Source organism: Phacochoerus africanus, chromosome X (genome assembly GCF_016906955.1).
Source record: "Phacochoerus africanus isolate WHEZ1 chromosome X, ROS_Pafr_v1, whole genome shotgun sequence".
NCBI classification, from domain to species: domain Eukaryota; kingdom Metazoa; phylum Chordata; class Mammalia; order Artiodactyla; family Suidae; genus Phacochoerus; species Phacochoerus africanus.
This window is the reverse complement of record NC_062560.1, coordinates 90,904,102-90,918,175: the sequence shown is the minus strand read 5'-3', so window position 1 is coordinate 90,918,175 and position 14,074 is coordinate 90,904,102. Positions and strand designations below refer to the sequence as shown.

The window sequence follows — 14,074 nt, the reverse complement described above, 5'->3', positions numbered from 1 at the left end:
AACTTCTCCCCAAACCTCTGCTCTTCAAAAATAAGACAAAAATCCAGAGTGGGAGAATATATTTGCAAAACAAATATCTGATAAAAAAAAAAAAAAACCACTTGTATCCAGAATATATATAAAGAACTCTTACAATTCAAAAATAAGATTAACAATTCAATTTTAAAAATGGACAACCAATTTAAACATACGCTTATCAAAGAAGATACGAATGTCATATGAACACATTAAAAGATGCTCAACGTGATTAGTAATTAAAGATACATGCGTAAAACTACAATGAGACACTGCTAACAACTTTATAAAAATGGCTAAAATTAAAAAGAGAAAAATTCTAACAGTATCAAATGCTGGCAATGGTGTAGAGCTTACACACTGCTGGTGGAAATACAAAATATCACAGCTACTTCAAAAAGCAGTTTCGCAGTTTCTAATACAGTTAGACGTACACTTACCAAAAAGCAAGAAATCCCACTCCTTGCGTACTTACCCAAGAGAAGTGAAACTTAGGTAAAAAGATCTGTTCTGGAATGCTTGTAACAGTTTTAATCATAATCAGCAAAAACTATAAATCTACGGGTAAGCTGATTCACAAAATGTAAGATAAAAGAATGCCTATAGGCTACAATAAGGAATAAACCAATGATATGCGCAAGTACATGGGTAAATATCGGAAATGTTATGCTAAGTGAAAGAAGCCAGATGCACACGGCTAGATATTGTATGATTCCATTTATATGATATTTTGGAAAATGAAAAACTATAGGGGCAGAAATCAGACCAATGGTTGCTGGGATAGAGAGAGTAATGACTACAGTGAGGAAGAAAGGAAATATTCTGTAGCCTGGCTCTACCGGTTATTACATGACTGTATATGTTTGTCAAGATTCATCAGACTATACACCTAAAAGAGTGAATTTAACCCTATGTAAACTACCTTAATAAATCTGAGTCTTAAAAAGGTGTCCAATCAGAATATGACCTGTATGGAAAGCTGGTATTTTACAGTGAGAGTAATGGGGATACACACAGGAATTTTATTTGTACTTTTGGTCAATGATTGTCAAAGGAGGTTACGAGGACCACAAGGAATGTGTAAAAATATCTTCTGTAACGTACAAAGAACATTTTAGACATTCAACTTGTTGAAACCTGCTTAACTAATTTTTATTAACTCCTATTTTTGAATTTGCTTTAGAAATGTGTGAGACAGGTGTTTGAGACATAGGACTTTTGATGCAGTTATGTAACTCTGTGCATAAATTCGTATCTCCACTAAATATCTCTTTCATTGAAAGTCAGGCAACAGAAGACAAGTGTCAAGAATCCAGAGGACATCAGCACCTTACAGCATGTGTAATTTATTCTTATTGGCAGAGTATTTAACACCACTGAGGTTCTCACATGCCATTTAACCACATGAGTAGAAGGAAAGGAAGGACAGAAGCCAAAGTGCTATGATCTAGCAACAGAGATCTGGTTAAGAGTATGTCCTGAGTGAGAAAGCAGAAGCCAAATAACATAAGAGAGACAAAGTGGTTCCAGAATAAATAAATGCCAATATTTTTAGTGTATGAGGTTCATATAAAAGAGTAGAAAATGGTCCATTTAGAATACTCCCAAAGACCACCAGGGGGCCATGAGCATAGGTAAAGCAAGAAATCTTAGCTCCTTCACGAATATTCAAAATAGTCAATGACCCCTAAGGCATAGGCACAAACAACTGAAACTGTTTTTAAACAAAGTTAAAATCTTATTAATGTTCACGGGCCAAATGTAAGCCCACTTGAAGGGGGAGAACTTCAGAAGAAAACTTATTAAGAATGAGAATTCCTCCTATTGTATAGCACAGGGAACTATTGCCAATCTGTTTGTTTGTTTTTGCTTTTTAAGGCCGCACCTGTGGCACAGGGAAGGTCCCAGGCTAGGGGTCGAATTGGAACTACAGCTGCCAGACTACACCACAGCCACAGAGACACTGGATCTCAGCTGCATCTCTGACCTACGCTGCAGCTTGCAGCAACACTGGATCCTTAACCTATTGAACAAGGCCAGGGATCAAACCCACATCCTCACGGACACTATGTTGGGTTCTTAACCTGCTGAGCCACAATGGGAACTCCCTCCAATCTCTTGTGATAGAACATGATGGAGGATAACATGAGAAAAAGAATGTGTATATATGACTGGGTCACTTTGCTGTACAGTAGAAATTGAGGCACTGTAAACCAACTATACTTTAATTTAAAAAATTTTACAAATGAATGAGAATTCCAGGTAAGAAAAAGGGAAGCCAGGTAGTAATTCCCTGCCAGGGCCAAAGGGACATGATAATTTCTGGTCAAATGTATGTGAACATGATACAGAAAAGAGGAAAAAATCCCAACCAGTGGCCTGGAGGACACAAGAATCTGCTAGGTTTGGAGATTTTGTATTTTCTAGGTAATGCTAAAACCTACACAGGATGAAGCTGACAGGAGTTCAAGAGTCAGGATGATGGAATGGGAGGCATCAGAAGACATAAAATGAAAGAAAGATTGATGAGGATCCCACATCATCATCCCAGCGCATAGCAAATAAAGCTTTATTGCGCTCTGAGGATTGAAGGAGACAGACTAGGCTGTAGTGTTCTTCACAAGATTAACAAGCAAAGAGAAAGACGTTCACTGGATCTGTCTTGGAGGATTTCAAGATAAAGGGAACCTTTGTCCCACCGCACCCTCCATCCCTGCCATCCACTGAGACACTTGCAGGAAAGGAAGTATTCAGGCTGGACCAAAATGATTCCTGTGAGCACTCTGAATAAAGGTACTTACCAGTTCTTTGGTGAGGAGATACAGGAGACAATAAAAGATACACTGTCTACACTTCAGAGGTTGTCAGACAAGCATTATGGCAAGGTTGTTATGTGTTAGAACTTCTCAGATAGATATCTAGACATGGGTTTGGGACTGAGTGCTAACTTGAATAGCTCACTAAAGGGACCACTGGTACCACCAGATATCAAAATATATTACAAGTTTAAACAATTCTCCAAGTCCAATAACAATCTAAGTATGCAGCAACTTAGGAGTAGGAGTAGATGTGAACATAAGGAAGGGGAAAAGAAGAAAAGATGTTGAAAATAATCTACTGAAGATCTGAATGTGTAGGTAATTGATTGGTTCATCTGGATACAGACTGGAAATCAATCAGTAAACTCTGAATCGTCTAGAAAAATCCTCAGGTTGTTGGTCTGTGTATGACTGCCTGGTTGACCACAAAAACAGTGATTTTAGAGGCATCTATTGCCTTAGGGCTACTAAGTAGCTTCCTCCTTTTGTGCTTATATATGTCCTCCTGAAAAATTGCAAAGAAGCTGGAATAAATAATTTTGAATGGGCGATAGTGGTTTAAAGAAAAGGCAAAGAGAAAAGACAATAAGCAAAGGGATTTCTTCTATCAAAGGGGAAGGAAGGTGGAATATAACAATGGTGAAGATACACAAAAAGATGAATAAATACTGGCACCAAAGAAACATACTGTGGTTGGGGAAAATTTATTTAAAAATCCAAGAAAAGACAAATAGTTCTTTAATGCCCCAGTATGTAGGCCTATTAAATATAAGGCCTATTAAATATAAGGAATGAATGAGTGTGTATACGGTGGGAGCTTGGGTAAGGGGTGTGTTGAGGAACACATCAGGGACACCTTTTCTGTTATTGGGTATTTTATTATTTTATTTTATTTTATTTTATTTACTTTAGGGCCGAAGGTATAGCATATGGAAGTTCCTAGGCTAGGGTAGAATTGGAGCTGCAGCTGCCAGCCTACACCACAGCCACAGCAATGCCAGATCCGAGCCTTCTGTGACCTACACTGCAACTCATGGCAACGCTGGATCCTTAACCCACTGAGCGAGGCCAGGGATCGAACCCACATCCTCATGGATACTAGTTGGGTTTGTTACCACTAAGCTACAATGGGAATTCCTATTACTGGGTATTTTAGTATTTTGGGTCCTTTTGAGGTTTATTCTAGGGTAATCGCCTTTTAATTTTTTAAAGCTGCCGGTGCTGCCCTATCTTCTCAAGGCAGCCAGACACAGATACTAGGTTTTGTGTCTCCTGGATTCAGGCAACAATACAATGACCTCATTAAGAGGATAAGCTTAGGAGTCAGATATTTGGAATGGCTGTCATGGCTACTTATTGGATAAGGTAGTTTTCAAGGATTTATTGAGTCAGGCAGTTGGCTGGGACCTGCAAGTCTTCCTTAGGTAGACATCATCATACTCATTTGTATAATTTCTTTTTTATGTTGAAAAGAGGATTTCTGCTTTATCTTCAAGACACAGAAATATCCTACCTGGTGGTGATCATGGCCAGTGGCTCTCCTCAGGTGGCCAGCAGTGTGGGGCCTGGGTGCCCAGCCCCCAGGGGCAAAGGGAGCACACAAGGCCCACTCCCAGTAAGGGCCTTGAGGCACCAGAGGGTGGTGTGATCCGAACTGGGGCTGTGTCATTTGCATTATTTCTTCACAGGAGTTTTACACATTTATTTATTTCCTGAATAGAATCTGTGGTTCTTCATTTAAAAAGATATGGTCCCTGAACCAGAATGAAAATAAATTGCACTCCGCAGTCTTAATTTAACTATGTTTTAACATGAAATGGGAAGAGCCTTACCCAATGTCTCGTGGATTGTGGAGGTTATGATCCGGTTGTTTATAGTCTCACTCCGACTGCTTGTCCAGCAGAGCCCTCCCCCTGCTTGGCACTTTGGTGGTGGTCGCGCTGCCTTTCTGGGCCTCAACTGGCATCACATGCAGACTCCCCAGCTCAAGCGCATCTCTGATATTAACCTAAGCTGTCCAAAAGGAGACAGGGAATCAAATCAAATACATGGAAAAGGCATAAAGGAGCTTCCCTGCCAGAACTTTAGCAGGCGTGTCGTTCTGACACACAGGGATGAGATGAAATTGCATCTGTGATGTAGACGCCTTGTTTATTTTCCTCCTTGTTCTTATTTGAAATGTTGTCTGTGATACAGTTCTGTTACTAGGCTCACATGAAAATCGTCCCTCTCATGAAAAGTATGCTCAGGGGACAGGAAAGAAGGGAAATAACAATTGCCGTGTGTTTCTCTTTGGCCCACATCTGTGTTAGCTCCTCTCTCTCTCTTTTTTTTTTTTTTAAATGCTCTCTGTTTGAGGTCCCACATCAGTCCTCGTGTAGGACTTTTTCTTCTAGATAGGTAAAATTTTTTCAATGGAACTATAATCACACTCTACATGCTGTCTTGGGGTCTGCTAATATAAAATACGTTTCATGGCATTGTTTGCTTACTTCATAAAAATAGTTGCCAGGAGAAAATTTGGAAAAATCCTACAGGCGCCATCTTGTGACCAGGGCCAGAGCTGCATCCTGTTACTACTAGACCCTTCTTAGGGGAGAAGGGTGGGAACTTAACAACCTGGCAAGCCAGCAGTTTTCTCAGGCTTCTAGAATATACCATACTCAAATTTAGAGTTTTGTTATGCATCACACAAAAAACTGAATGCTAATGCCCTCCAACAGTCTGATAAAAAAAGCACATGTTTACTAAAAACTGAAAAGAAGGATTTTTTTTAAAAAGTGTAATTCTGGAAAAAAATCAATATTACTGATATTTGTGAATATATTTCAATATTTTTTCTTTACTATATACACAAATACATATAATTTCAAACTAGCTTTTTACCATGCTCAAGTGCACAGTTTGAAAGTTTTTTATATCAGTAAGTAATGTGGTTTTGTCTGAATCACTTCAAATGTAATTTTCCTGCTAATTTATAACATTCTACCTCAAACTTTTTTCTGATATTGTTAAAAAATGGCTATATATGTATTAAGAATTACTTTTAAATAGAGATAGTAAAGGCAGTCCTGTCTCTCAAACCACACAAGTAATCCATTAGTAAGTAGCCTTCTGTTTTTTCTAAAGTTGTTACACATATTGTATTAACAGTCTTCTACCTTGAAATACATAATATGGTGCTTGCCATTCTGTAATTTGCATTTTTGGCCTGATACTACTTCTCAGACATCCTTTCAAATCACTACACATTCATATACTTCCGTATGACAGCTATATAACATTCAATTGTATGGTATGGATGTACTACCTCACATAATATTTTTAAAACTATTGATAGTGATAAACCAAATCCTCTCTCTGTCTCACTCTTAAACTTAACAGATAGAGAAAAATGGTTATTGCTGACCATGGCCATACCTGTGGTCTGAAAGAGTGAGTTGCAAGGAGGACACATGCAAGGCTGTAGCCAACACAGCAACCAGGCTACGCGCTTGATCAGGTCCAGGAAAATTTCCACTATCAGCAAAAGATGGGGAGAGGTGGGTATGTCTGCATGTCTGTGTGTGTCTCTGGATGCTTATGTGTCTAAAACCAAATGGGTACACATTTATTTCAGCTTCATTTTGCTCTGCTAATTATAAAAATGATCATGGAATAAAGCAGTTCCAAAACTGCTGAAATTGGTTAAAAGTATATTTTGAAATACCCAGTGTTCTGAATACACCAGTGATGTTGACTTTTAACATGGGAGTCTAGTTCCCTCTGAGAGGAAAATGCGCACACACACACACACATATATATATTTAAATGTTATCACTCAGTAGCAGATCTGAATCCCTTCCATCTTCGCTGTACATTTATATTTGTGTTGGAATGTGTCGAGCACTTTTTACGGTGACATTTTTCAATCAGTTATATTGTGTATAGAATCATAAATGTTTAAATATAATAAAATCTGTAATGAGGATAGAAACGTGGAATGCCATGTAAAAAATTAACATGAACAGCATGCCTCACCGAGTCTTAATTTAGATGCTGTAATCTGATCACCCATTCCCACACTGTGGACTTCAAAAAATATCGGGAGAAACTGAATTTTCAGGGGATGGATTCTGTCACAGGAACAGGAATTTTCCCCAACTATATCCTATTCCCACCTCTCCCAGGCAGAAATCTATTTTTTTTTTCCTCTGTAACACCAAAGCCCGAAGAAATTCCCAGGGAAAACAAACAAACAAACAAAAAAAAAACAAAACAAAAAAACAAAACAAAAAAAAAAACTAGCTTTAAGACAGCCATTACCTTGAAGCTTCTTGTCAGCTGCAGCCTCATGAAATGCAGCCCCTCCCCCGAGAGTGGCCAAGCAGAGCTCAGTTCCAAGCTTCTCAGAGGATGCTCCGCCCCCTCCCTGTGATGGGGAAAGCAGGGGGCCTTTCCCTCAATTAGAGGGAGGAGAATCGCCAAGTTAACTGAAATTCACTTAAAGGGGAAAAACGTTCATTTTTAAAAGACTTAAAAGAGAAATGGCAACATGCGGCTCTTTAATTTCCATTCACACCACAGGGGGAGGTGATTCTTGAAAAGAAATGGCAAATACCCTTATCATATAATAAAGACCCAGTTCAAAATATCTCTTACCATATTTTTCTTGCCTTTTCTGGTAAAATTTCTACAAAAGATTTTAAGACCCAGCTGGTCAAGGTCCACTAAAAAGACCCGCTAAGTCCTTGTTTGTGACGGCAATGAATTCATACATTATTTTATGGAGAATTAAATCTTTACAATTTGCATTCTCCTGACCCTGGGGCATGATATGTCTCTTTTACTCAGTGTGTCTCACTCATCCTTCAGAAAGTTTCCATTTTTTTTCAAGTGAAGTCATTTTTTAAACAGAAGACATCAAGCAAAATCTTCATTGAGCGATAGGTATCTGAATATAGTAAAATGGAAAAAAAATATTTCTGGTAAAAACACTAGAAAGCCAAGTGGACAACAGAAGAAGAAACCTGACAAACTGGTTTTGTTTCAAAAAATAGCTCTACTCTAAAGTAGCTTTTTACAGATTAATAAGAAAAGAACAGGGAAGTACAATACATGAGCAAGGGACATAGACAATTTACGATATTCTGAGGGAAAAATCCTTACCCACTCCCAATATTTACTTCCCTGTGAGCAAGCACATGCAGTGCACCCACAGGTATCTCTGTCCTTGAACTGTTGCAAACCTCCAAGCTGTTTGGTAAAATTGTTTAAATTTGGTGTTTTAAGGCCTGCCTGACTCTCACAATATCAGTGCCCTGCCACCTACCTTCACCTTATACGAAAGCCAACACTTAGGCTTCCATCTGCAGCTTCATTTTTTTTTTTAATCAATTGGTTCAATTTGTTTAGGGGAGAAAGGGACGTGCTATTCCTTCAAACATTCAAAATAAAATTTAAAACTAAACAATCCAGAAAAAGACACTCACCTTTTCTAATAAAGAGATGCAAACAAACAGCAATGAGGTTTCCTTTTTCTACCTAATGTGACTTATAATGAAGCCAAAAAAATGATACAGGGGACAGGTGGCAAGAGACTGAGGAAATGGGCACTCCTGCTCCTGGGCAAGGTCATAAAGCTGGGAAGAGGGCAAATCAAAATCCAAGCAAAAGTCTTATCTGAGTCCCAAACAGAAAGACGTGCTTTCTCTCCACTAGTACTCACCGTCCCGTGGGCCTGGAACTCTGTCTCTTGAGTCCAACCAAGGATGATGTCATGTACCTTTAGTCTGCGGGGGAATTAGTGAACGTAACCCCCCAGTGTGTGTTGCTTATTCTATGTCCCTGCTGGTGAACACACTGGCGAACTACAACAATCTTCAATAATTACCTATTTATCTATGAACTCACCATCTTTTCACATATATCTACATTCTTTTTTTCCTGTCTTTTTTTTTTTTTGGTCTTTTTTTTTTTTTTTTTTGCCATTTTCTTGGGCCGCTATCACGGCATATGGAGGTTCCCAGGCTAGGGGTCGAATCAGAGCTGCAGCCACCGGCCTAGGCCAGAGCCGCAGCAACGCAGGATCCGAGCAGCGTCTGCAACCTACACCACAGCTCACGGCAACGCCGGATCCCCAACCCACTGAGCAAGGCCAGGGATCGAACCTGCAACCTCAGGGTTCCTAGTCGGATTGGTTAACCACTGAGCCATGACCGGAACTCCAACATTCTTACACAAATTTAAAAAAAAAATGTTTCTGCACTATGCTTTTGCACTGGCCATGTCTGCATTATAGTTTCGGTTGGCCATAGAGTAGTTATGACATATCTCTTTTTGGTTGCAGGGGTCTGGCAGTCCCTTCCCTTTCAGACAGATATGGCTCTTCCTGGACAGGCCCTGAAAACCATTTGTTCTGCAGAGAAACGTCCATTTCAACCTACCCCCACTTACAACTGGCAACTCCTTGTTCTTGGGCTTTTGTGGTGTGCAATTTCTAATTCAATATCCTCTTTTATTGGGCTTTTTTTGTTCACAAAATAGCCAAGAGATGAAGAGTTAAATTTAGATTTTTATTGCCTTTAACCTAGGGGTGTTGTTTCCCAGGAAGTGACAAAACCTGCATACTGCCAATGGATCATTCTGAGAGTTAGTTCTCTTAAGATAATGTTAGGCTAATTTAAAAACAAAAAATTATAAAGTGTAGGTCAAGTTGGTGAGGTTCTCACAACCCCAACATGGGAAATGAGTAAACACGACTCCTGTCTCCTGCCTCCTCTGACTAATTCAGGTTAGAGAAACGGAGCTGCAGTATGACACAGCTCTTCCTGTGATTAACAAACAAAGAGGAAGAAAACTGTCTGCATCAGGGGCTCTAAAGAAAGAAGCCATCATTCTTCCAGAGACATAACAGAAGGGTCGGGCTGGATCAGAATTACTCCTGTAACCAATCTGAGTAAAGGACATCAAAGGTTCTTTGGGGAGGAGATATGGATTTCTGTTGGCAGAACCCAATGTCTAGCCTTTAAGAGTTTGTCACAGAGGTATGTCTCCAAAGCATTCGAACAGGCAGGCAGGCAGGCAGACAGTTGTGGGTATGAAACCTTTATTACCTCAGGGGAGAGAAAAAGTTCAAATCCTTGACAACTGTGCTAACCTGTCATGTCCCCATACTAGACAGCATAGTTAAGAAACATGCATGACTCACATGCCTCTCTGACATTAACCTCGTTGTCTAAATATTAAAGCACATTTAATGCTATAATAATAAAAAATAGAGTTTAGTACCCTGGTGTGTAGTGAGAGATAGATGAGGCAGGAAGGATGGGAAAAAGGGGCAAAGAAGTCCTAATTTAACCAGAGAGAAAGCGAATTTGCACATGGTCAGTCAGTGCATCTGGATACAAACATCGATCAATAGATACACAGTGTGCTGGCAAATTCCTCAGGACACTGGTCTGGTTCTAGCTGCCTGGTTTTCTAGAAAAGCGGTGTTTTTGAAGAGTCCTTAGCTCTATTGTGTTAGGGCTAGTAAAGGGCTCTCACCTGCTGTGGCCTCTTCTTATCCTTCTGCGTAAAGTGTTTTCGATGCGCAACAACTGAATTAGATGAAAATATGGCAAAAAAGAAAAGGAATCAGCTCAGTTTACTCGGCTAAGCAGAAAGAACATGGACAATGAGGTTGAAGATAAGACACAAATCAGAACAAAGAGTGCAGAGCAGACAGAGGTCAGAGACACGGACATCTTTGGGGGAAGGGGAACAAAAACAGAGAAGAATTATGAGAACACAATCCCAATATCACATCTTTATTATTTCTGTTGTACCATGAGAAGCGAAGGCATGTGGATGGGGCTTTGAAAGTGCCATGGATGTTATTTGTGTTCCAGGATAATTGGGGCCTTTTAAACCCACTAGGTTATCATGAAGGAATCCTGGGGTTTAATGTTTCCAAAGCTACGAGTGCTGCCCTGTCTGTTCAAAGCAACCAGCGATCTCATGCACCAACAACCTTTTTCCAGAGAGTATACAGAACTCTATTTAAGGAAGGTTGTGAAACCTTAAACAGGTCTGAAGAAATACTTGTAACTATGCTATCTAGTATGTGGTGATGACAACCTAGCACAGCTGTCAAGGATTGGAGAGTCAGGCATGGCTGGAACCTCTGGCAGATACCAGAATAGTCTCTTGCACTGTTTCTTCATGGTATTTTACCAAATGAGACATTTTCCCCCAGATTGGAAGCTCTGACTTTTAATTACAAAATATTATGGCTGCAGAACAGGAGCAAAATGAATTGTATTTCAGAGTCTCAACCTAATGTGATTTTAATATGAAATGTGACTTTTAATTTAAAATGCTCTGGCTGCAGAGCAGGAAGCAAAATAAATTATACCCCCAAATGCTCACCATGTTTTTAATGTGAAATACTGCAAGAAATGGGAAGATTTCATGTGAAATATGGAAGATTTCACTTACCCAATGTCTCGTGGATTGTGGAGGTTATGATCCGGTTGTTTATAGTCTCACTCCGACTGCTTGTCCAGCAGAGCCCTCCCCCTGCTTGGCACTTTGGTGGTGGTCGCGCTGCCTTTCTGGGCCTCAACTGGCATCACATGCAGACTCCCCAGCTCAAGCGCATCTCTGATATTAACCTAAGCTGTCCAAAAGGAGACAGGGAATCAAATCAAATACATGGAAAAGGCATAAAGGAGCTTCCCTGCCAGAACTTTAGCAGGCGTGTCGTTCTGACACACAGGGATGAGATGAAATTGCATCTGTGATGTAGACGCCTTGTTTATTTTCCTCCTTGTTCTTATTTGAAATGTTGTCTGTGATACAGTTCTGTTACTAGGCTCACATGAAAATCGTCCCTCTCATGAAAAGTATGCTCAGGGGACAGGAAAGAAGGGAAATAACAATTGCCGTGTGTTTCTCTTTGGCCCACATCTGTGTTAGCTCCTCTCTCTCTCTTTTTTTTTTTTTAAGTGCTCTCTGTTTGAGGTCCCACATCAGTCCTCATGTAGGGCTTTTTCAATGGAACTACAATCCCATTCTACATGCTGTCTCATAATCTGTTAATAGAAAATACATTTCATTGTTCTGTCCACTTCATAAAAATGGTTGCCTGGAAGAAAACTTAGGACACCTGGCAAATGCCATCTTGTGACTAGAACTAGAACTGCAATCACTTAGGTCCTTGGTAAGAAAGGGTAGGAACTACAAGCCATCAGACAGAAGTTTTCTCAGGCTTCGAGACTATTTCTTTCTCAAGAGTTGTGTGCATGTCATAGAGAAATGGGATCATATTTCCTCATTTTAATGTTTGTTATTATAATATCTTTCGATGCATACTGTATATCTTTCTTCCTCTTTTGATCTTTCAGGAAAGAAAGCAAATCCCCACAATAATGGTCAAAATATAAGTTTGCTCTATATTATTTACAGGGTTTTCTTATACATATTTATAAATGTGCACGTCTTTTGAAAACAGACCTTTATACCTCCCAAGAATGTATTTTAACACCTTTCCACATCAGTAAATATTTTCTACATCATCTTTTTGTGAATTACAAGATTATTCCATATTTCTAAAATTTTATCTCTCATAATAAAAATTATTCAAGATTAAAATTTTCACAATAAGATTTAAAAAATGGAGAAATGTAACATTTAAAAGGTTGAAATGTTCTGTTTCCAACTACACTTATACCCCCAATTAATAAAGTAGCATGTACATTTCTAAAATTTTCTTGTCTCTGTTGAAATATTACAGACCATTCTGCAATTTGCTTTCTTTTAGAGTATACCTTCCATATCCTTTCTTATTTTTGCATTTAGCTCACTGTATTAGCTTATTATTTTTACAGCTGCATAGTATTCAAAATTATGGATGTATTATACTACATGACTATTCCATAGTATGTCAAACATTTTTGAATTCTTTCTCAAGAGTACATAAAAATACAAATAAATACCTCTGCTTGAACCAAAGTCTGGACAATAGTCTAAATATCTGAACTGCAAGAAAAGGACAAGCAACTAGATAACCAGCCTTTTCAGATCTACAGAAAAATCTACCTTCAGCTAAAGACAAGGGAGTGTGTGTGGGTATCTATTTAAATGTCTATAACAGAATGGATTTTTCTCTTTCAGCTCCATTATGTGTTTCCAAAACAAAATTTAAAGGTACTTAAAATCTAGAGAAGAAAATACATATCATTTGTACTCCAACCCCTGAGTTGTTCACTGCTTACATTTGAGTCTAATCCCCTTGATTTTTCCCTCATTGTATATATACATACATGTATATGCATATATATGTAGTTTCATCACATATATGCATATATATGTAATTTCATCATATATACCTAATTTCAAAGTGTATTAATATATATGAATATATATTAGTCCATCCTTCCTGCTAATATGTTTATGTTAGAATACGCTATCTGAAATTACATTTATTCACCAACATATCTGAACATCTTTATTTTTTATTTTTTTATTATTTTGTTAAGACTTGCAACTTTTATTTTTTTTCTACTGTACAGCATGGTGACCCAGTTACACATACATGTATACATACTTTTTTCTCACATTATCATGCTCCATCATAAGTGATGTTTCTATATGTTTAAACATTTTGGGGTCAGGTAGTTTTTTCCCCCCACGTTTTAAAATTCTCATCTCAGTAATTTTTATGCTAACGTAGGTACTACATGCTAGGTGAAATGTGAGAAAAGAAGCGGAAAATTTCCTCTTTTTTCCTTAGACATCATTTATTACTAGATATATTGTGTTTTACTATATCAGTGCATATCAACTATTTTTCAGTTTACGATCTTTCAGATATTTTTCACATTACAATATGAATAGGAATATAGCATTCTTCTGATGGCTAGGTAAAGATATAGACAATGATCTTCCTTTGCACATCCATAAAAGGCGATTCTTTTAAGACACTGCATATTCCCTGACAAATAATCAAACTTCTTATTGTCAGGAGTACTTAAATTTGCAGTTATACATTACTTCACATTATTAGCAATTACTGTACAAACGTCACCAAGACAGTAAGATTTGTTAGAAACACAATTAACAGCCAAAGTAAACATAAAAAGCAACCCTCCCAACTAATCACTTCACTTTTCATCTGGGATTATTACAATTCTCTCTCTCTTTTTTTCAAAATAAGGAAGATTCGGTTTCCAAGTTTTGTTTCATCACTTATCCCTGCTACCACCGCTTTTTTGACT

The 14,074-nt window shown here is 38.4% G+C and overlaps 1 protein-coding gene across 10 annotated transcripts in view; it reads right to left on the bottom strand.

The window, feature by feature from the left end:
* The window catches only part of PWWP3B (PWWP domain containing 3B), a 29,091-nt gene that overhangs the window by 14,676 nt on the left and 341 nt on the right, over positions 1 to 14,074 (bottom strand). For 4 of the 10 annotated variants that reach the window (XR_007132859.1, XM_047765221.1, XM_047765223.1 and 1 more), the window contains exons 2-5: positions 11,295 to 11,475; positions 10,362 to 10,414; positions 7,140 to 8,605; positions 4,667 to 4,847 (exon numbers count right to left, since the gene is read on the bottom strand). The gene's annotated coding sequence lies outside the window, so the exon portion shown is untranslated. Of the gene's footprint in view, positions 1 to 4,666; positions 4,848 to 6,254; positions 6,354 to 7,139; positions 8,606 to 10,361; positions 10,415 to 11,294; positions 11,476 to 14,074 lie in introns of all 10 variants that reach the window. The other 6 variants (XM_047765228.1, XM_047765230.1, XM_047765222.1 and 3 more) reach the window with 6 other exon arrangements.